The sequence below is a fragment of the Sorex araneus genome, chromosome 6 (genome assembly GCF_027595985.1).
Source record: "Sorex araneus isolate mSorAra2 chromosome 6, mSorAra2.pri, whole genome shotgun sequence".
Lineage (NCBI taxonomy): Eukaryota > Metazoa > Chordata > Mammalia > Eulipotyphla > Soricidae > Sorex > Sorex araneus.
Window position 1 is genome coordinate 82,855,672 of NC_073307.1, and position 23,321 is coordinate 82,878,992.

At 38.9% G+C, this 23,321-nt stretch overlaps 1 pseudogene; it reads right to left on the minus strand.

Annotated features, from left to right (window-relative positions):
* Positions 1-851: 851 nt before the first annotated feature.
* LOC105942771 (olfactory receptor 8S1-like) overlaps positions 852-23,321 on the minus strand; it is a 35,600-nt pseudogene continuing 13,130 nt past the window's right edge.

Genomic DNA, 23,321 nt, shown 5'->3' on the forward strand with positions numbered 1-23,321 from the left:
GCACTCATTTGTGGAATATAAAATATCATAATATAAGACTAACACCCAAGAACAGTAGAGGCAAGGGCCAGGAAGATTGCTCCATAAGGAAGGTTGAAAGCCTGCCCTGTTAGTTGAGAGTGAAGGCAGCTGGGATAGAGGAGAGATCATTAAGTCAATGATGGTTGGAGGAATCACTCAGGATGGGAGTTGTGTGCTGAAAGTAGATAAAGGACAAAACATAAGCCTCTCAGTATCTGTATTACAAACCATAATACCCATACGTAGAGAGAGAGAAGAGAAGGAAAATTATCTGCCATAGAGGCAGAGGAGGGTTGGGATGGGGTGGAGAGGAGGGATACTGTGGAATTTGGTGGTGGAAAATGCACATTGGTGGAGGGATGGGTGTTCAATCATTTTATAACTGAAACTTAATCATGAAAGTTTTGTAACTAGCTCACAGTGATTCAATTAAAAAAAATTGAAAGATTTTTTTGAAGTATTTTTAACAAACGAAATCCTAAAATTAAAAAAAATAGGATGGTGGTTAATTGAAATAAGCAACATACAAAAGGAAGTCATATATTTTCACTGGCAAGAAGTATTACTGGCTGTTCATGATATTACATGACAACACCTAAACTGAATATGCATGTGACAATGACAATGACATATTACATCCAGAAAAATGATTTACTTTAATTATTTTAAAAATAAGACAAATGCAGAACTTTGTGACCTTGGACTCTGGATTGTTTTTGATTACTTGCCATATTTCAAATCAAAATCAGTTAAAATTTCTCTTTAATATCAATTTGTCCATTGTAGCTTTATGAATTTCTTTTTTATTTCCTCATCATCTTCTCTCTTTATTAACATTCTAAATACTTCTCTAGTGTTCTTTTCACAGCTACCTTCATTTCCCTGTTCTTCAGACAGTAGATGAGAGGATTCTACATGAGAGTGACCACACTGTTCTGCACAGAGAATATCAACCCCGGGGAGGATCCTGAGATTGGCAGGAAATAGTGGAGAAAAGCAGAGTTATAGAACAATGTCATGCTAACGAGATGGGAGGAACAAGTGGAAAAAACTTTACTTCTGCTAAACATAGAAGTGATATTCAAGATGGTGGACAAAATAAAGGCATAAGAAATAAAGACTGAGAGGGAAGTTATAAAGCCATGAGGGATGACAGAGCAAAGCATGGCAATGAAGTTAATGAAGACATCTGAGCGAGACAGAGGGAAAAGGGTAGCTCACAACTGTAGTGGAGAATGATTTTGGTGTCACAGAAATCCATTTTTATTGCCAGAGAGACATTGATGGAACATCCAAAAATCCCAGTTCCCATGAGCCCCAGCCAAACTGCATATAGCACTGTCCACAGAGTAGATAATTAAGGCAGATGACAGCATAATGGTCAAAAGCCATCAATGACGGCAGACAGACTTCAGTACTACCAGAAATAATCACAAAGAAGACCTGAACTAGACCCCCTTCTACTGAGACTATTTCCCTCTTGGATAATAGGTTCTCTAGCAATTTGGGTACAATGACTGAAGAGCAGCAGAGATCCACAAAAGAGAGGTGACTCAGAAAGAAGTACATAGGGGTATGGAGTGAGAATTAGTTCTGATCATTAGCATCATTGCTAGATTCCCTATTATGGTCAGGATGTATATTCCGAGGGAGAGAAAAAATAACAGAGCTTCAAATCAAAGGTCAGCAGAAAATCTGAGAAGGATGAAGTCTGTGACTGTGCTTTTGTTCCCAAAGGCTTCTTGGAAGGATCGATTCTTAAGATGGTAACTGTTTGTACAACAGTCACTCAGAAAGTATTAACCAGGTTTTACGTAAGTTGGTAGAAATGACTTTCTATCATTTAAAATATTATGTGTAATGGAAAACAAATTATCAAATGCTTCCTTTTCAGCAGATCTGACTTTAGCGGGGAGAAAATCCAAACAATAATAGTGATTTTTTTGTTGAAATATTGAATGCAATCAAAGTAAAGTGAAAGTAAAGTGAAATTTATCAGTTACACAGGCGGGGTGGGGGGCTGGGAAGGTGGGGGAGGGGGGAGAGGTATACTGTGATTCTTGGTGGTGGAATATGTGCACTGGTGAAGGGATGGGTGTTCGAGCATTGTATGACTGAGACTTAAACCTGAAAGCTTTGTAACTTTCCACATGATGATTCAATAAAAGAATAAATTAATTTAAAAAATATCATGTGTAGGGGCTGGAGCGATAGTATAGCAGGCAGGGCATTTGCCTTGCACGCTAACAAGCCGAGTTTGATTCCCAGCATCCCATATGGTCCCCTGAACACTGCCAGGAGTAATTCCTGAGTGCAAAGCCAGGAGTAACCCATGTACATCACCGGGTGTGACCCAAAGAGAACAAATATATCATAGGAATTTTTCCATAATTTAAAATATCATGGCTCAAATCTGGTCACAGATTTAAAGATAATAAACAAATAAATATTAATGAACAGAACTGGGAATTTACAGCTATTGATAAAGAATTTCAGCAGTTCTTACACTAAAGTTATCTAAGCAAAATTTTAAGATTCAATACAATTTTTGTATGAATCATGGAATGAAACCAATAGACTTGGAATTGAAAAATAAGTATCAAAAACCACTAACAAGGCATTTTTGATAAGCAGGGGCAATTTTGCTTGCTAACACTTGGAATATTGATAGTTAATATAGTGTAGTGACTAAGGATTTTGAGACAGGAACACAGTCTGGTACAGACTAAAATCAAATCCCAGTTCCATCTTGACATATATGTATAAGCATATACACATATATGTATATCTGTATACATATATATCACAAACTTATGTTTTCTTGCTGAGGTAATTGAGCTCTTAGAATTTTGAGAATTAAATATCATATTTAATGTGATTTTAAGACCTAAACTATATTAGTAAATGTAACATTTTAATTATTATATGAACTGGAAATTATATCCTTGCTACTCTGCAATTGTGAAACAATGTCCAAATTATAATATAATTTCCTCATGTAGATAAGAATCATCTCTTTCCATAGTTAAAGTCATTCTTTCAATTACTGTTCTTATTCCTTACTAAAAGTGGCCTAATATAATTGTGATATCACTATAGAGAGATGTTCTTGTTTTCCTATCTCCTCAATTGAAGGACAATTTGACATTAGGAATCATAAGAAAACTTCCAAGGACTCAATACCTAATACTTATAGGACTATATAAGAAGAAAGTATAGTCAGACATGAGAGAGAACAAGAAAATTGTCCTTTGTTGAGTTCCTTTTGTGGGATGAATGTTTGCTTCCCAAAGGATCAGACCTCCAAGCATTAAGAAGAGGTGACTCTTACAACATATTACCATACCAGACCATTTGGAGATAAGTACTGTGAATTCAGTGCAAGTAATTAAGATTTTTGATGCCAAGAATTTTCTTCCAATTCTCAGCACCTCCTAGAACCCTGGAAGGATCATCTCTGGCTAAAATATTGGTATCTAGCAATGATTTAAGAATTCCTTTCCCTTGACTAATCTCTGGGAAGACTCCAAAGATAACAGAAACAAGGCTTGAAGTAACTGATTGCAGAGCTGAGTTTGGTACTTTCTCTGGCTTTGGTAGCCAACATCACTTAACTCTAGTGTCTTGAGCTTTAAGAAAGAATCTTAGAAAGGACCACCCTAAGAGAACCACCCTTAGCAGAACCACCTAACTTTTTAAAATGGCATTTCCAAAAGAGTTAAGTAGCTCTCTACACCATCTGTTCAGATGTCTCCTAAATATATGTGTTATGATATTTTATTTTCCTTAATTTTTTAATCAAATACTTCTTTAAAAAAAAAGAAGAAGAATAGGTGACTCAAGGAGCACTGTGTCAATGTTCATAGCATGAACTACACAGGCAGGTGGGGGAATGCAAGGACAAAATTTCAGGAATCTGTAATCCTGAAACATGGAAGATTGCTAAATCACTGCAATTTATTTATTTTAATTTTTAAATTTTTGCCATCAATGGGTGTTTCTAGTCCCACAAGATGCTAAAGAGCATTCTACTAATTCTACAGGAGTTCCTCAGTATATCAGTACTAAAGCTTCCCCATTTCCCTTGATTTTGACCTTTCCGAATCACTAAGGCCTGTTCTGTTACAACTTTGCCTATTTCAAAATTCTAATTTCCATCAGTACCAACATGTCAGACTTCTCATGATGGTCAGGTCCACTTTTGTTTCTACCTACTTTTTTTCTACCCTGCTCCCTGTATGAGAGTCTCACTAAGGGAAACACTGGCTCCTTACTTTTTATTTTTTTATTTTTTTGCTTTTTGGGTCACACCCAGCGATGCTCAGGGGTTACTCCTGGCTTTGCACTCAGGAATTACTCCTGGCGATGCTTGGGGGACCATATGGGATGCCGGGGATCGAACCCGGGTCGGCCGCGTGCAAGGCAAACGCCCTACCCGCTGTGCTATCGCTCCGGCCCCTCCTTACTTTTTAACTGGTAAGCCATAAGCACATCCCTATTTCAATTCAATTCAATGTTTAAACGCATATTACCTGTACATCTCCAATGGATGATCTGTTCCACAATGAAACTGCAGGACTTATACTTGATTCAAATACTAGTAATAAAATTTAACTTCAAGAGATTAGTTTAGTAACAGGTTGTTTGATATTTTATAAAGTTCCACCACTAATGATTTTTTTTGGGGGGTCACACCTGGCAATTCACGGGGGTTATTCCTAGCTCTGCACTCAGGAATTACTCCTGGCGGTGCTCAGGGGACCATATGGGATGCTGGGAATTGAACCCAGGTTAGCCACATTCGAGGCAAATGCCGTACCTGCTGTGCCATTGCTCCAGCCCCATATGAATGTTTTTATTGAATGCTCTAAGGCATTTCTTTCCAATGATTTGAAAAATCTTCACATTCGTACCTCTTCATTTTTCCCTTCCATGTGTCTATATTTGTATAACTTTAGGTTCACTTGGAAGCATTAGTAACTTGGAAAATAGCTGAATCAATGCCAATTATCCCCTATAGCCAGAACTTGAAAGACATTTTGTAATCAAGTGCACCAATGAGTTTCCCCTAAATGTAGCATTTAGAGTTTTTAGGTTGAAGTAAGAATAAATCCTCCAAGTGTTAAAGGAATTTAACTATTGTCATTTTTAAAAGAAACATTTTACAGAAGACATTTTCTGACAATTTCACATAAATCTTATATGTATGACTTAACAATAAATTGAGTCAAATATTATAATAGGTTTAGCACAAAGAAATTCAGCATAAATTCAGATAGTTATAATAAAAATAGCCCTCAACATTGCAGTTCTGAAGTTAATAATTATTCTTCCGGGGCAGGGTAGGGCACTTGCCTTTCAGACAGCCGACATGGGTTCAATCTCCAGCACAGCACCACCATATGGTTCCCTGAACCTTTCAGGAGTGGTCCCTGAGGACAGAGCCCTGAGAACTATCAGATGTGGCCCCCAAGCAAAAAACAATTATGTTTCTGCCTTTGAATTTTTGTTGGACAGAATAAGTGAACTAATGTGTTGTACATCACACTGGTTTTTCATTAACCACTATTTTTTTTCACTATGCACCCACAACTTGAGTCAAAGTGAACCACAATGAGTGATTAAAGAAAAATTTATTACAACATGTAGTTATTTTATTCTAGAAAGAACTTACTTCAACAATGTAAAGATTATATACTGAAAATAAATAGCTAACATTATACTCAATGCAAAAAATAAAATGAGATAGTATAGCAATAGGGTGCTTGCCTTGCATGCAACTGATTGAGGTTCAATCCCCAGCACCCGACACAGCTGTCTACTGTCAGCAGTGATTTCAACGTGTGGAGTCAAGAGTAATCCCTGAGCATTGCTAGACCTAGCCCCAAACAAAAACAAAAACAAAAATTGAAGACATTTCTTAAGAACGAAATATGAGGCAGAAGACAAGGATTCTGTTACTGCAATTACTCCACGTAGTAGTGGTATTAGTCAATTTAGTTAAACCAGAGGATACATGAGGGATTGTTATACCTGGGTTTAGGTTTTCCTGTTTGCAGAGAGACCTGTTCCACGTGTGAGAATGCAAAAGCAAAGGCACCTTTATTTCTAGCTCGAGCTAGGGTCAAGTCTCATCCAATGCAGTGGTCTTCACAAGGACCCTGAGCTCCTACTACAGCAGGTTTTTATATCCTTAGTCACACAAGCATAGGGAACAGGTGCCAACAGAAACAGACTGCAAAATCAGTGGTTGACTGATTAATGTAAGCAGTGAGGGACGAACGGGGCCAGGGGTTCCCAGTAACTTTAACCACAAACTTTGGGAAAACAGGAACACAGTTGTTTGGGGAAACAGAATCTCAAACTTAGGGGAAATAGAAACTTAGGCCTACTGCTTGCTTTGCTGAAGTGCAGCCTGTCACGGCTTCTTGTTCTGCCTAACTCCGGCCCTTCAGGATTTAAAGTGGGAAAGAAATGCAAAATTATGACTATTGGTAGACAACATAATAACATACAGAAAATCGAGGTCAGAGAAATAGTATGGTGGGTAGGGCACTGGCCTTGCAAGCAGCTGACCTGGGTTTGATTCCCAGCATCTCGGATGTTCCCCCGAGCACCACCAGGAGTAATTCCTAAGTGCAGAGCCAGGAAGAACCTCTCAGAATTGCCAAGTGTGAACTGCCCCCTCAAAAAAAAAGCCAAAAATAATAGAAACAAATCTTTACCTATGCCATTTATTTACAACAAAGGAACCAAGATCATTAAGTGAAGAAAGGAAAGCATCTCAACAGATGGAATTGGGGAAGCTTTTGCATTGAAAATAATGAAATTGGATCACAACCATATGCTGTGCAAAACTGTTAACTCAAATTGAAACAAAGAACTACATTACAGACTTAATTTTTTTGTTTTTTTTTAATTTAAGAATTTTATTTTATTGAATCACCATGTGGAAAATTACAATGCTTTCAGGCTTAAGTTTCAGTTATACAATGTAAAACAACCATCCCTTCACCAGTGCCTATATCCCACCACCAAAAAAAAAAAACACAGTACACCTCCCATCCTGCACCCCCGCACCCCCGCACCCCCTTGTAACTGATAAATTTCACTTTACTTTCTATTTACTTTGGTTACATTCAATATTTCAACACAAACCTCACTATTATTGTTAGGAGTACCCCACTAGAGTCAGACCTGTTGTGAAGAGATATGAGGTCGCGCGGTTTTGGATTTCTGTACTTTAGCAACTAAGTCCAGGAAGATTTATTCCAGATATTGGATCATTGCAAGCTTGTAAACCCCATCTGTGGTCGTCATAATATGGCAGTCACCACGCCCTTTACCCCTGGCAAGGAAGAGGTGAGAGAGAGAAATACCTTTCCCCTCCTGGGCGGGCATGGGGCCGCGGCTTAGTTCTCAGGCTGGAGACATTCTGCGAGGAGTTGCCCATGCCGAAAAATTTAGCTGGTGTCTGGAGTCACGCTCGTGCAGCTGCGGAGAGGCCGCACACACGTGCAGCCCCCAGGATCACATCTTGGTGGCAGCTACATGACAGACTTTAAATCATAAAATACAGTTAAGGAAAAACTCCATGATATTTATTTCATTGGTGCCTTAAGTGATTCAAGTCCATTGACAAGGGAAATAAAAAAAAAACATAAATTGAATAACATTAAAATGTGAAAAAAACTTACTGAAGCAAAAAGTTATACCTGGAATCGGAGAAAATGTATACGCAGTACATATTTTTAAAAGGGGTTAATATTTGATATATAAAACACCCAGAAAATTTAACAAGAAATGGAAAATTGTGACTAGAGAAGCAGAAAATTGTGGGAACTACCTTTCAGGTGGCAGACTCGGGTTCAATTCATGGCACTGCTAGAAGTGATCCCTGAGCACAGAATCAAAACTAAGCCCTGAGCACAGCAAGGTGTGGTAAAAAAAAAACTAATAATAATAATTAAACTAGCTAAGCAAATACTTCTTCAGAGAATACAGACAGTTAATGCTCATCTCTATTTACCATGAAAATACAAATAAAAGTGACCGTAACATATCACCTCAAACCAATAAGAATGGCCCATATCTAGGGGCGAGAGTGAAAATACACAGGTAGGGCATTTGCTTTGCCCATGGTCAGCCCACGTTCTATCCCTGACTTCCCATAAGGTCACTCTGAGCCCTGCCAGGAGTAACCCCTAAGCATCACAAGGTGTGACCTAAAAGCCTTAAAAAGAATAAAAGAGTGGACAAACAGTCTATACTTAAAAGACTGAAATTATACATACTTATGAGAGGCCAAGTGAACTGTTAAATTCCCACCAACAGTTCTTAAACTGTTGATGAGAATGTGAAATGTTGTAGCACTGTCATCCCGTTGTTCATCGATTTGCTCGAGCAGGTACCAGTAACGTCTCCATGTGAGACTTCTTATTACTGTTTTTGGCATATTGAATACACCACGGGTAGCTTGCCAGGCTCTGCTGTGCAGGTGGGATACTCTCAATAGCTTGCCAGGCTCTCCAAGAGGGACAGAGGAATCGAACTCGGGTCAGCTGCGTGCAAGACAAACACACTACCCGCTGTGTTATCGCTCCAGCCTGTAAAATATTAAATTCAAATAAAAAATAGTTTAAAGATTCCTCAAAAATTAAAAACAAAACTACAATATTATCTAGCAGTTCTACCACTAGAAGCACAAAAATTTTTTTTTAAATATCTATGTATACTTATCCTGAAGAGTCGTGATCTTGAAATTAGTGCCCAATGACAGATGAATAAAAAAAATGTTGTATATTAAAAAAAAGGCTACTAAATACTCTGTTTTAGACTCTCCCCTAAAAATCATAATTTCCCTTCTCCTATATATGACCTAGTGCTCTTTTCTCATTTCTTAGTTGGGAGGTTCGTCTAATGTCATTTCAATCCATTTTTTTTAATGTAAGTTTAAAAACTATACACTTCACTCTAATTACTGTTTTCTGCATCCCACAAATTTTTATATTGGATAATTTTTGTCATTTCTAATTTTTTGTTTTCATAATTATTTTTATGATTTAGGACTGGAGCGATAGCACAGGGTGTTTGCCTTGCACGCAGCTGACCCGGGTTCGATTCCTCAGTCCCTCTGAGAGTGCCTGGCAAGCTACCAAGAGTATCCTCCCACATGGCAGAGCCCTGCAAGCGACCTGTGGCATATTCGATATGCCAAAAACAATAACAACAAGTCTCACAATGGAGAAGTTACTGGTGCCTGCTTGAGCAAATCGATGAACAATGGGACAACAGTACAGTGCAGGAATTGTTTGGAAATATGTTTTTATTTTACAAATGTCTGGTATTTCATTGGTCCCCCTCCCCCATTAAAAGAAACAAATTTCTAAAAAAAAATAGACTACTACTCATCTATAAGAAAGAGAAGATTTGATGGAGGGGCTAAGATGGTAAAGAAAGGAGACTAGTGATCGGCACCAGGAAACAAAGGAAAAGAACATAAACAGCTTTCCATTCTATCTGCAGTTAGACAGTGAGAGGAACATGCAAAACTCTGTACGAGTGTTCTAGAGAATTTATACATTGGAAGAATAATTAAGTGGCTTAATTATGGTGTAGTCATTGGGGTGGGAGAGGAATGAAGAGCTTCAAAGGGAAATGGGAGCCTGTGACACTGGCTAGAAGGCTAGAAAGCCACAGTGGGTGCTGGAGCAACACCCCTGGGCAACTGGGGGTATTGGTACCAGGTGGGAAACGTGCACTGGTGAAGGGACAGGTGTTGAGCATTGTATGATTGACACTCAGTCATGAACAACTTTGTAACTGTGTATCTCATGGTGATTTAACTAAATAAATAAATGCTTTGACATCAGAATCACCATAGTCCACCAGAAGAAATTTAGAAAGGAGGCCTGCTCTCTTGTTCCTTTCTGGGATGCACCAAAGGCCAAAGTTTCTGACACTAGGGGGTGCCAGAGAAACACAAAAGATATAACCCCTACCCCCCCACTTCTGAACCCTTACACTCCAGATTAGAATTCCAGTTTCCCGGACTCTATTAAATTAAACCCAGGCAGGGTGAGGCACTGGGAACTACAAAACCAGAAGGTAAAAATTATTCATAGTCATCAGAACAGAGCAATCATAATGGGAAATTTGCGTAGAAACCCACCGAACTCCAGGACTACAGAAATAGTCCAAAAGGTTCTACCAGCACCTACTAGCTAGTTAGGATATCTCAGAAAAAAGGACATATTGGAGAGGTTTAATGAGCTCAAAGAAGCGATGCGGCAGGCAATCAATAAAGAACATGAACATAGGCAAGGGGAAAGTATAAGACTGCACTCAGAAATAAGGAACTAAAAAGCAAGATCGGTGAAATACAAAAACTCACATGAAGTCCTCAGCAGCATGGTGACAGCCGCTGACAAATAAATCGGTGACCTCAGCAATAGAACACAGAAGATATCCTAAAAACAACACAAAATTAGAAAAAGTCTGAAGAAAAATAAACATAACACAGAATTATGGGATGAGTTCAAGAGGAGCAATATAAGAATCTTAGGAACAGGAAGACGAAGTAGACAGAGAACTACCATTCAAAAAGTCTTAAATAAGAATTTCCCTGGGTGAATAGTACAAGAAGCTCAAAGTGTCCCAGCCAAAACAAATTCAAACTGAAAAACCTTAAGACACATCATGGTCAAAATGACAAAGGCAAAGATAAGGATAAAATACTGGAAGCAGCAAGATCAAAGAAGCAACTTACATACATAGAAATTCCCATAAGATTCACAGCATACATACCAAATGAGAGTCTACGTGCAAGAATAGAATGGTGGGATATTGTGAAAAACAAAACTAACTCAATGAACGGAAAATTTCACTAAGGGTATTATCAAAACAGGCTAAAATTCAGATTAGGGGGAATATACAAAGCTTCACTGAGAAGCAACAATTTTGGAAGCTCATACCTAAAAATCAATTTGCAAGAAGCAAATTGACTTCTTTGAAAGTCAAGAATAACTTCACACTCATAATTTTAAAAAATGATGCCTATAGATTCCAAACATGGTGGAATATTTAAAATGTAAGACTGGACCTTGGGATGGAGGACAGTGTTAGGTCAATGGAGACAAATGGAACCGCTGGCTAGGGAAAATTGAGGCTTCCACTCTCACTACCTAAATTATTGTATATATTCAATGCAATCTTACTCAAGTTCAGACACCTTGAAGGACTTAATAAAGTTCAGTGATAAATAATAAAATATTTCAAAGGCATAATAAAGTCAATAATAAAGTTTGTATGAGATCATAAACAAAGCCAAATTAAAAGATTAAGAAACTTGGGGCTAGAGCAATAGCATAGAGAGTAGGACATTTGCCTTGCACGCGGCTGACCCGGGTGCGATTCCCAGCATCCCATATGGTCCCTGGAGCACTGCCGGGAGTAATTCCTTAGTGCATGAGCCAGAAGTAACCACTGCACATCACCAGGTGTGACCCAAAAAGAAAAAAAAAATTAAGAAACTTGGAGGCAATTCATTACCTAAGTTAAAACTATACCATAAAACTATACTGATCAAAATAGCATAGTACTGGAATAAGGATAGACTATCTGACTAATGGGATGGAATTGAGTAACCAAAGATAAACCTCCCAATACAACTAATTTTTGAACAAGGAACTGAGTACATGAAATGGGATGAATATATCCTCTTCAACAAATGGTGATGTGAAAACTGGATAACAACATATGAAAATTGAAGCTCAGGGCTTGAGCAATAATAGTACAGTGAATAGGGTGCTGGCCAAACATATGGCCAATGCAGGTTCAATCCTTGGTGCCACATATGGTCCCATGAGCCCCACCAGGAGTGATCGCTGAGTGCAGAGCCAGGAGTAAACCGTGAGCATCTGAGTGTGGCCCCAAAACAAAAGAAAGCAAACAAAATGAAGCTGGATCTATATCTTAAGGCTTACACAAAAATAAATTTGAAATGGATCAAAAACCTAGAGATCATTCTAGAATCATAAAGTATATAAAGAAAACAAAGGATTCTTCAAGATTTTGGAACTCAAAAGTGTTTTCAATAATATTCTGATGGCAAAATGACCACCAACTGGGAGCTCTTTGGCACTATTGAGTCAATGTGGGACGATGCCATCATTGAAAACATCGACAAGTAATACAATTGACTGGGTCAGCGCCTCCCTGACTGCAAGAGGAATGCCGAGAGTGGGAAAGCAACAAACAGACACCTGTCTTCAGACACTCTCGAGCTCATTCACCAACATGGTCTGGCGTGAGCCTCAGGCAATCACAAGCTAATGACTGAGCTCTGAGCTAAAGCTGCTCAGAGAAGCAATAAAAGAAGACCTCAAAGAGAAAGGAGCAGCAGTGTTGGCCAATGTGGCAGAAGCTGGGGAAAATATTCGCAAAGCTCACCTGTCCTTCGAAAATTACAAGATCAAGATGACTGCCCTTCGACATCCTGATGGATCTATCACATCTTCTAGAAGGGCAATGGAGAGGATTATTCACGACTTCTACTGGGATCTCTTTGATAGCCACGTTCACTTGCCCACATACCAAATTCTGCAGGATGGATAAGTCATTCTCAATGTCCTCCCTTCCAAAATCCAACGCATCATTTCATCAGTAAAGAAGCATACAGCACCCAGTACAGACAAGGTCAGACCCGAACACCTGAAGAATCTGCCGCCAGTACTCATCAATACACTGGCTCGGTTCTTCACATGCTACCTGTCCCAATGCAAGTATTCATCCCAGTGGAAAACTAGCAGGACCGTTCTGTTGTATAAGAAGAGGGACATCCACAACATCGGCAACTATCACCCCATTCGAGCTGTTCACTCGAATCATCCTGAATAGAATAGGAAGAACTAGATGAAGGACAACCATGCGAGCAAGCTAGGTTCCGAAGAGGATTCAGCATGATCGACCATATCCACACGGTGAGCAAGCTCATTGAAGTTTTGCAAGAGTTCAAGATGCCACTCTGCCTAATGTTCATTGATTTAAAGAAGCCCTTTGATTCTATTGAGACTGAAGCGGTAAGTAAAACCCTAACCAAGAAGGGCGTTCAAACTCAGTACATCAGCATCCTCTGTGAGCTGTATTATGAATTCACCACCAGAATCTTACCATTCTACAAAGTGATCATCGATGTACAGAGAGGGGTTCGGCAGGGTGATACCATTTCACTGAAACTCTTCAGTGCCACCCTCGAGAACATCATGCAGCAACTGAAATGGGAAGAAATGGGAGTGAAGATAGATGGTTGGCAACTGTCACTGTTGCTTCACTGATGACATCATTCTAATAACACCAAACATTAGCCAAGCAGCACAAATGCTGGCTGACTTTTGCAGGTCAGACTGCAGCTGAATCTCACCAAGAAAATGTTCATGAAAAATGAACTAGCCCCTGAAGTTTCATTTGTTCTCAATGGAATGAACATTTTCAAATGCAGCAGCTATGTGGACCTTGGTCGAGAACTCAGTACGAGGAACGACTTGGCGCCAGAAGTGCACAGGAGGAAGAGAGCAGCGTGGAACACTTTCAAGAGCGTCAAAGAAGTTGTTAAGAGGACAAAGAACCTTCGGCTCCAGACACATCTTTTTGACTCCATCCTTCCTCCTGCACTAACATACCTGGGCCCTACAAAAACAGGACGAGAATGCTATTCAGGTATCCCAAAGAGGAATCAAAAGAGCATCACATTTCACTCAAGTGAGAGAAGGAATCCCAAGTTCTGATCGCTGTCAATGATCAAGAATCAGGGCTGCTGTCTCATTTGCCAAGGTGTTGAAAATCAGATGGGCCGGACACGTAATGAGACTTAGAGATGACCGCTGGTCCAAAGCTGTTACCGACTGGATTCCACAGGACGTTGAAAGACCGCGTGGCCGCCCACCTACGAGATGGTCAGACTTCTTCGTCAAAACCCTGAACAAATAGTTTGAGGCTCTTCATGTTCCTGGAGTGAACAGATGTTATTGGGTTGCACAGCACATGACAGGGATGAATGGAGATGTTACTGGTGCCTGCTCGAGCAAATCGAAGATCAACGAGATGACAAGTGATACAAGTGATTCCAATGGCAAAGGCCACATAATAAAAATGAATAGATGGGACTACATCAAATTAAAGAATTTCTGCATGGCAAAAGAAACCCAGACCAAAATTAAAGATATCCGATGGAATGAGAGAAATTATTTGCTCTCAATACACCAGATAAGGGATTGATATCCAAGATATATAAAGTACTCACAAAGATCAACAACAATAAAAAGTTCAAAATCCCTATCAAAACTGAGGACAGGAAATGAACAGGCACTTCTCTGAAGAAAACAAATTGATGATCGATCAATAGACACATGAAAAGGTTTTCCTTATCACTTATTATAAGGCAAATACAAATTAAGATGATAATGAGATATCATCTCACACCAGTAAGAATGGCACATATATAAAATACTGAAAACAATTTGTATTGTCAGATAAATGGTAAAAAGGGAACTCTCATCCACTCCTGGCAGGGATGTTAACTGGTTCAACCCCGATGGAAAATATAGCAAAAAAGGAAGAATTGAGCTGCAATACTTTCCATTTTGATTTCTACTCCAAGAATACAAAAACACTCTCTCAAAATGATATGTGCACATCATTTATTCATTGTAGCATTCAGCACAACATCTAACATATGGAATCAACCCATGTGTATACAGACATATGAGTGGATTCTGGAGACGTGATATATGGTGATATATATACAAGGAATGAGATGCTATGTATTATGTATTTAATTAAAGAATCATAAAATCGTTCAGTTCACTGCAACTTGGATGGAACTGGAGGATTCAGGAAGGCAGAAGGACAAACACAGGACATCACTTACCTTTGGTGCATGGAATAACATAACAAGGGAACACAAGGTATTGAAGATGATCTGGATACCTAGATCACCCTTGACTCCAGAGTATATTTAGGAGGAAAGGGAAGAAAAGAAATCAAGGGAAAATTAAGACAATGAGAATAGGATGTACAAAGGCAGGGGTCAGGGACCTCAGGCACACCCATGGGGTGGAGGTATGATATACCTATAGATCTAAACCACATAGTCAACAACATTTTAAGCATGAGAACCAAACTATTAACAACCAAAAATTATTTAAAGTCTATCAAGGAGCCAGGCTGGGAAGTTGAGGGTTGGCTTCCATGATACAAGTGCCATAACAGAGAAATCCTTGTACCATATTGAAGAAGTTGGAATGCCCTTGCGGTCCAATGGTGCCTTACTGTACTGTCATTTGGATGATGGCTCAGGTTCATGTTGCTCATGGGTCTGATGCAGAAGTGTGTGATGATGGCTGCCAGAGAGACCAGTGTCACCACCAAGAGGTATAATGTGATGAAACATACCCGTTTTAAGCTTTCTGCCACTCCAGTGATCCCCTCTCACTTCTCAATAGAAACCTCATGTTGGAGAGAGATGTTACAGCTGACCTTTGTCCACTGGAAATGGCTGAGCAGAACCTAGTCACATCCTCATAGTCTATGTGTGCAGTCTTGCAGTGGTAGTGGAGGGGCTTTCCCATCATTTTCAGAGATGAATTTTCTATTGCTTTGAGGTATACCATTTATTTTTATCATTATTTTCACATTTCAACGTAGTATCTTAAGGCCTCCATGATTTCTGTTGGAAAATCTGTATCCAGTCAAATAGTTTCTCCTTTGGAAGTAAATATGCTTTGGAAGCATATTTTACTTGATTCTTTTCCAGGAAAAAACTACAGATAGTGGACAGAGACTTACATACATCCAAATTAACAAAAATTTGGTTGCAGGGAGAAAGGGACTCTCATTCACTGCTGGTGGGAATGCTGACTGGTCCAGCCTTTTTGGAAAGCAATATGGACATTCCTCAAAAAAACAAGAAATTGAGCTCTGATTTGACCCAGCAATATCACGTCTGGAAATATACGCTGGGGGTTCAAAATCACAAGGCAGAAACACCATCTGCACTTCTATGTTCATTGCAGCACTATTCACAATAGCCAGAATCTGAAAACAACCTGAGTGCCCAAAAACAGATGAATGGATAAAGAAACTATGGTACCTCTACATAATGGAATGCTACACAGCTGTTAGGAAAATTTAGGCAATAATTTTGCCTATAAATGGGTAGACTTGGAGAATATCATGCTTAGAAAAATAACTCAGAAGGAGAGGGACAGATATATAATGACTGCACTTATTTGTGGAATATAAAAAAATATGAAACCATTATCCAAGGCCACAGAAAATGGGCCAAAAGGATTGGTCATAGTTGCGATTTGCCACAAGAGTGTGGGGGATGAAGGGTAGTTAAGATAGAGGAGGGTCCATTATGACAATACTAGTGGGAAATGATCACTCTGGACAAGAACTGAGTGTTGAAAGCAGGTAAAAAGATATACATTATAACCTTTCAGCATCTGTATCAAAAACCAAAGTGTGTGTGTGTGTGTGAGAGAGAGAGAGAGAGAGAGGAGAGGTGCTCTGCCATAGAGGTAGACTGTGATGGAGTCTTGCTGGAAGGGATGGGAGGTAAACTGGGGACACTGGTGCTGGGAAAATACACTGGTGGAGGGATGGGTATTGGAACATTGTATGACTGATACACAATCACTGGAAAGTTGTGTAATGCTATACCTCACAGTGATTCAATAAATAAATAAAAGTTGTTGCTGCAAAAAAAGAGAAATATTCCATACACAATGGAATACTATGCCTAATAAAAAACAAATTCATGCAATTTTCAGCAACATAACTGGAAATAGATGTCATCATTCTAAGTAGCTGAAAAAAAGGGAGAAATACAGAATGACCTCTCTCATAAATGGAGCATAAAGATGCAGAGTAAGATAATAACAAAAGCAAATGACAATGCAAGGGGAGAACTGATCTACACAACTGAGTTTGTAGGGGTCTGGGGGTTGAAAGAGGTCCCGGGGGGAGGGAGATGGGTACACCTGAGCAGTGCAGTGGTATGCGTGTAGGAAAACATCATTGCCATGACTGTAAATCAGAGGACTTCAATCAATAAAAATGTTTTTTAAAGAAAAAAATCATAGATGGCAAACATTGATCGGTACTCCTTTCTTGTCCCACCTGCTTTGGTTCTCTTGGAATGAAAAGGGGTCATCATATGCTTAAATAATTCAGTCCATACAATCAAGCTCCTTCCACATACACCCTAAGGCATGGGAATACATTAATCTTGACGGAGGGTGTGAAACCTGCAAGTGAACCTGAGGCTATTTGGACAAGCAATTCTGAGGTTACACATATGTGAAACAAACTAATAGGAGTGTACCCGCCTATAACTATTTATCAGCTATAAGGTGAGTCTTCTCACCTTATAAAGACTGATAGGTAGGAAGGATACTAAACAGAGCCCCCTAAAACAATCTCTCCAGGTCTGGCTACTTTTGATTCTCTACAGGCTACTATTTATAGGTAATCTGTCACTTGTGTCAGGTTGTTTGAAAATCTGTTTTTAATTTTTAGGTAGTTCATCATCAAGTCTGTAGGTGTGACTTTCTTATGTTCTGGCATTCAAGGAGACTATTTGCTTACTCTGACACCATTATCCCCAACAGTAGCTGGTATTCCACTTTCCATCTTTTTCTCTGTATTCCTGGAACTAGTGTTATTCCATGTGTGTGTGTGTGTGTGTGTGTGTGTGTGTGTGTGTGTGTGTGATACACACAAATTCAAAACTACCTAGTGATGCTGCTGAGAGGATTGAGAGGATGTGGCTGGGGATATTCTTATCCTACATTTTCGGCACAGAGGGTAGGGCATTTACCTTGCATGCGGCCGACTGGGGTTTGATTCCTCTGTCCCTCTCAGAGAGTCTGGCAAGTTACTGAGAGTATCCTGCTCGCACTACCCATGGTGTATTCGATATGCCAAAAACAGTAGCAACAAGTCTCACAATAAAGACATTACTGGTGCCCGCTCGAGCAAATCTATGGACAACGTGACAGTGCTATAGTAACAGTGCTACAGTGCTACATTTTCAGCCTAAAAGCTGCAGCAATGATCGCCTTCACAATGCCCCCTTCCCAGCCCTACAACACCACATACAGTAATGAGCTCCCAAACCAGCACAGGGGAGCAGCAACCCCCTTTAGATATCTGGATCCTAATATATGAAGAATATCCTACACTTCCTAGTTGTTTATGATTCAACCTTTTGTTTTGTCCCCTAGTGCTTTCTAGTTTGTGATTCAACCTTTTATCTTTAGTTCCCTAGTTTTAAGAATCATAGCTATTTTCTGTTCATTATATTTTTTCATCATGTCCCTTTTTAGCTTTTCCAGTTTTTCAATTAATTAGGCTTTCACATTAAATTATATTGCTGTCTTGCTTGTTTTTCATAATTAAATAATTACAGAATAATAAGCTAGATGTTATTTTCCTAGATTTTAATGCTTTCAGACTGTAATTCCCTTTTACCCCTTTGTTTTTCCATATGAATATTTTAGCACACTCTAATATATTTTCTTGTTTATTCTACTTATTTTTGTTATACTTTTTAATTCTATAATTAACTTCTGGGCTGGAGCGATAGTGCAGTGGGTAGCGTGTTTGCCTGGCATGCTGGCTGACCCAGGTTCGATTTCTCCACCCCTCTTGGAGAGCCTGGCAAGCTACCAAGCGTATCTCGCCGGCACGGCAGATCCTGGCAAGCTACCCGTGGCATATTCGATATGCCAAAAACAGCAACAAATCTCACAATGAAGACCTTACTGGTGCCCACTCGAGCAAATTGATGAGCAACGGGATGACAGTGACAGTGATAATTAACTTCTATTATATTTTCTAGATTTCTTTCCTAGAGAAATACTCCATTGCGCGTGGCTCCTGAGGGGTGCTTAGGATGGTCCAGGGACCACTTTTCATAACCCTAAGTCAACAAGGTGAGAGAGTTCAAAACTAGGGTCCATGGATAGCATGCTAGACCCGCAGATATTGCTTAAGTCCTGTGGGGTCAGGGGCTAATTGGGACATGCCAGCAGTGCTTAGGGGTCAACAATCACGGATATTCAGCCACCGTATTTTGGAAGAGCAGATAAGCCAGGTTTTCCCCTTACTCAGATCTTGTCTTGAATTCTCAATAAGCCTCGGCAGATGGATGCAAAGATCTGGCTACCATACTCTATTCCATAAGTGAGTATATGAGAGTATTTACCGTATGGAATTAGGTGTCAGATTAAATAAAGGAGTAGGTAATCTTAAAAAGTGAAGGAAATAGTCTGACAATTAAGGCGTGCTTTTGAGGACAGCAGACTAAAATACTTGACTAATGAAAATAGTGGAGTCTATTATCAACCTACTGTGATGAACTTAGCCTGGGTTCTGAATTAAGTCCAATGGTAATATAAGTAATCGGAGTAAGGGAATAATTGGCCTCACCTGTTAAATATGTTGGTTAACTTCCTCCATTCCAATCTTTCTATCTTCTCATTGTGTCTCCTGATTCCTACACACTCCATCTTGTATAGAACGATTCACACCTGTTTTGTTTTTTTCCTTTGACTTGAGACAATTAAAGGAGCTAGATTGGCTGTGCCTTTGCCAGTCCCATTTTTTTTTATATGTGGACACCTTTGTTTGGTGGGGTGATATTCTTCACGTTGGGACGAGGACCCATAGGGACTAGGTTCCTGACTACAGAAGAGTGGGCAGAGTGAGGTCAGGGGAAAGACCAGATAATTAACACACCAGGTAGAGACGAGGAGAGAATCTTTTATTGAAGATTCAGTGTTTCAGGATAGAAAGCAAACTGATCAGTGAGGTGGTTCTCAGGCACAAGAACCTCAGGTTCCTTGGTGTCTGTTTTTCTGCGTTTTGCTGGTTTTGTTCCTGTTTACAGTTCTTTGAGAATCTGGAAGGCTTATGCTTCTGCAAACAAGACAAAGTTTAATTTATTACTGGGAGATAGATCTTATTCATGGAATCCTCCTCTCTCCACATCCATTTATCTTAAGAATTTTTATCAGACCTTGGGAATGGACTCCAGTGGTTCTGTAAGATGAAATTTGCTGATTTTTGTATGGAATGCATCCAAGAGCCCTGCTGTAACAGAAGACAAGATATTAAAATTTTGAAGCCAACATTTTTATTAGAAAGGTTAGAAATACAGCTTGGAATTTAATAAAAGTGATAATAAAATTACTTATAAAGTATGTTGAACAATCCAAGGCATTTCTTATATATAAAGTTATTTTAAGTCTTTGCTAATATGAAATAAGTGTCACTTATTTTTTTCATAGTTTCAGTACAGATGTACTGAAAATGTAATGGTATACCTTATTTAGGTGAATTATTTTCATTTTACTAGAGAAAGAAGGAAGAAAAAAAGAAAGCAAAAGAATTTTCTTGTGAGAAAAAAATTAATACAAATATGAATATATCTATTGATTTTATCTCCAATTCCTGGTTAATACAAAAACACGACCAAACTATTATAACTAATTTTAAATAGTATTTTGGTTTATACTTCACAATGCTCCTGACTTTATTATGATTAAGTGCTAAGTTTCTCAGTTATCACTACTGGAAAGTCATTTCTAATGCCTAATTAAATTTATAATGTTTTAACCTAATCTTTTTTCTCATATCTTCTTTCCTTTTATTAGTGGGGAGGGCACACACTGAGTGGTGCTCCTGGATTACTCCTGGTTCTGGTGGTGTTCATGGAACATATGCAGTCTGGGACTCAAACATGGGCTAGCTTCATCCAAGGCAAGCACTCTACCCACTATATTATCTCTCCGCCCCCACCACCCTTATCCTATTTCTTGTATAAAAGAACTCAACATCTTCCAGTTGTGGCACTGGACTCTCAAGATTTTAATTAATTTTCTCTTAATACTTTATCCTTTAAAGTATTTTATTTGGTATGCTACCTATGTAGCTTTACTGTGGGATACTTTTTCTACACTCCCTTATTTCCTCAATTTTCAATTAACAGAATCTCTTTCACTTGATTATTATCAGTGCTAAGATTGACTCAAATATTCTAGAAACTCCTGGCAAAGATGGAAGGGGAGGAGAAAGATTGCACTGTCCCTCACCACCATTTTATAGAGGCAGCTATTCCTTAAAAAAAAAAAATCTATATTGAAAGTATATACTTCTAAGGCTCGAGGTTCAATGCTATATTCCTAGTCATTAAATCCTTATTCAGGTGGATGCCATCTCCCTTGTGGGTTATAAAAATAAGGATCCACTTACCCATTTTCAGGTGCACATGACATGAGCATCTTGGAGCACTTGCTCATCCCTGGAGTAAACATCAAAGAATTCATCACATCCTGATCACATTCCTCAATTTAAGTATAACAAAAGCGTGGCAGAGGCCATATCTTAGAAAGCAATTGAAAATCCATTTGCCTTTCAGAGAGGCAGTTGCAGAATATAGCACTATAAAAGTACAGTGAACCACAACTACCAGACCTCTCACTAACCAGTAATAGGTTTCAAGAATTTTCCATGGGACTTGCTCTCAGAACACCGCCACTAGTGACAATCAGTGGTTTTCAGTTACTTGTATTCTTTGGCATATGTAATATGGGTACACTGAGACTCAAGTTTCATGTCATTATTAGTCCCCTGCCTCCAGGTCTGACCTATCTTTCACGAAGAAAAGAAACAAAATTTAAGACCCTACATCCACATATTTCCAGCCTTATTCATGAATCAGGTACTCCCAGAGTGATGCAGTGGCTGCTTTAGAAATTAGGTTTTCTTCTACAGAGGAAAGAATTCTTCAAAAGTTATTGCCTTTCATCAGTCACCATAAGCCATCAACAGTCAAGAAGTTTCTTCTGTGTCTCACAATGGATGCTACCTCACTAAATTTCCTCAAGCTGTAGAGTGGAGATGACTGGAGGGCCTTCTCTCTAGGCTGACTGAATTTAAACATGGCCAAGAAGTTCTGTAGTCTTACACTTCTGTTTTGTGGAGTAGCTAGAAAAGCATGGAGTACATCCAACCCACAGAAAACCTTAAACTAGTCATAACTTACTTTTGATTTATCATTCTTTATAATTTCTGAACTCACTTTTAAAGTTTCCTCAATTTTTTTATGGACTTCTAGCTTCCTGAATAGATCCTTTTATTCTAATTTTGAAGGATATTTCTTGAGTCTTACTCATTTGAATTCTTGAATACAAAAACCATCAACCAGAAGCTTTAACAACACAGTGGGCCACTTTAGAAACATACAATGTCAGACCATCCCTCGACCTGCTGAGTGATCTCCCTTGAAATGAAAACTGAGTAATTGCAAAAGTTTGAAAAACATGGATATATAATTTCTGCCTTGAATGGATTTGGAAAGAACTCCAAATGTGTTTTTTATTCTGAAATTCAATACCCTTGAATTTTTTTTTTGCTTTTTGGGTCACACCCAGCGATGCTCAAGGGTCACTCCTGGCTCTGTACTCAGTAATTACCCCTGGCCGAATACCCTTGAATTTTTTTGAGAATTTTTCTAAAACATCTAGAATGTACATCTTGAGAATTTGAGAACTATAACATGGCCAACTTGAATAATTCTTTTCTGTACTCCCCACTAGTTAGTCCCTATGTCAGCCCTGTAAAGTTGTTGGAGCAGAATTTGGAAGTTGTTCACCTATATATTCTCCCTTATCTTCTGAAACAAGCTGTGTGAATGAAAACTGAGTATTCTTAGGTCCTCAAGAGCCATACTTAAGATAGAGAGTAATCCATGTCTAGATAAGTGTGCTGGACAGAAAAGGATAAATATTGCTCATGGGAGTTCAAGAAAGATGATTTCTAACTTCACTGGAGGGACCTGGATTCTAACTATTAGCCAAACGGAAGTTCACAAGATGAGATATTTGGATGAATTCCAGTTTGCTTTCCTTCATCACTCTTCACTTTTTGAAAGTGGTACACTTTATTTACCTCGAGTCCGAGCATATTTCTGAAGCTAGAAAAAGGAGAAAATTTAGAAAAAAAAATTAGAGACCTGGTATCAACCTCTTCTTAACATTCAGTATAGAAATATACTGAAAGTAAATTTCAGCTACACAATTGTCCGTAGTCTATAGGAAATTTGGGCTTCTTCTATAAGGAATTAAATTGCAAATTTCATGAAAGCAGCATTTGTGTTGCTTTGTATCCCTCACATATATCACCTAACATAATACTCTACATATATGCTAAATGATTAGTAACAAGTAAATCGG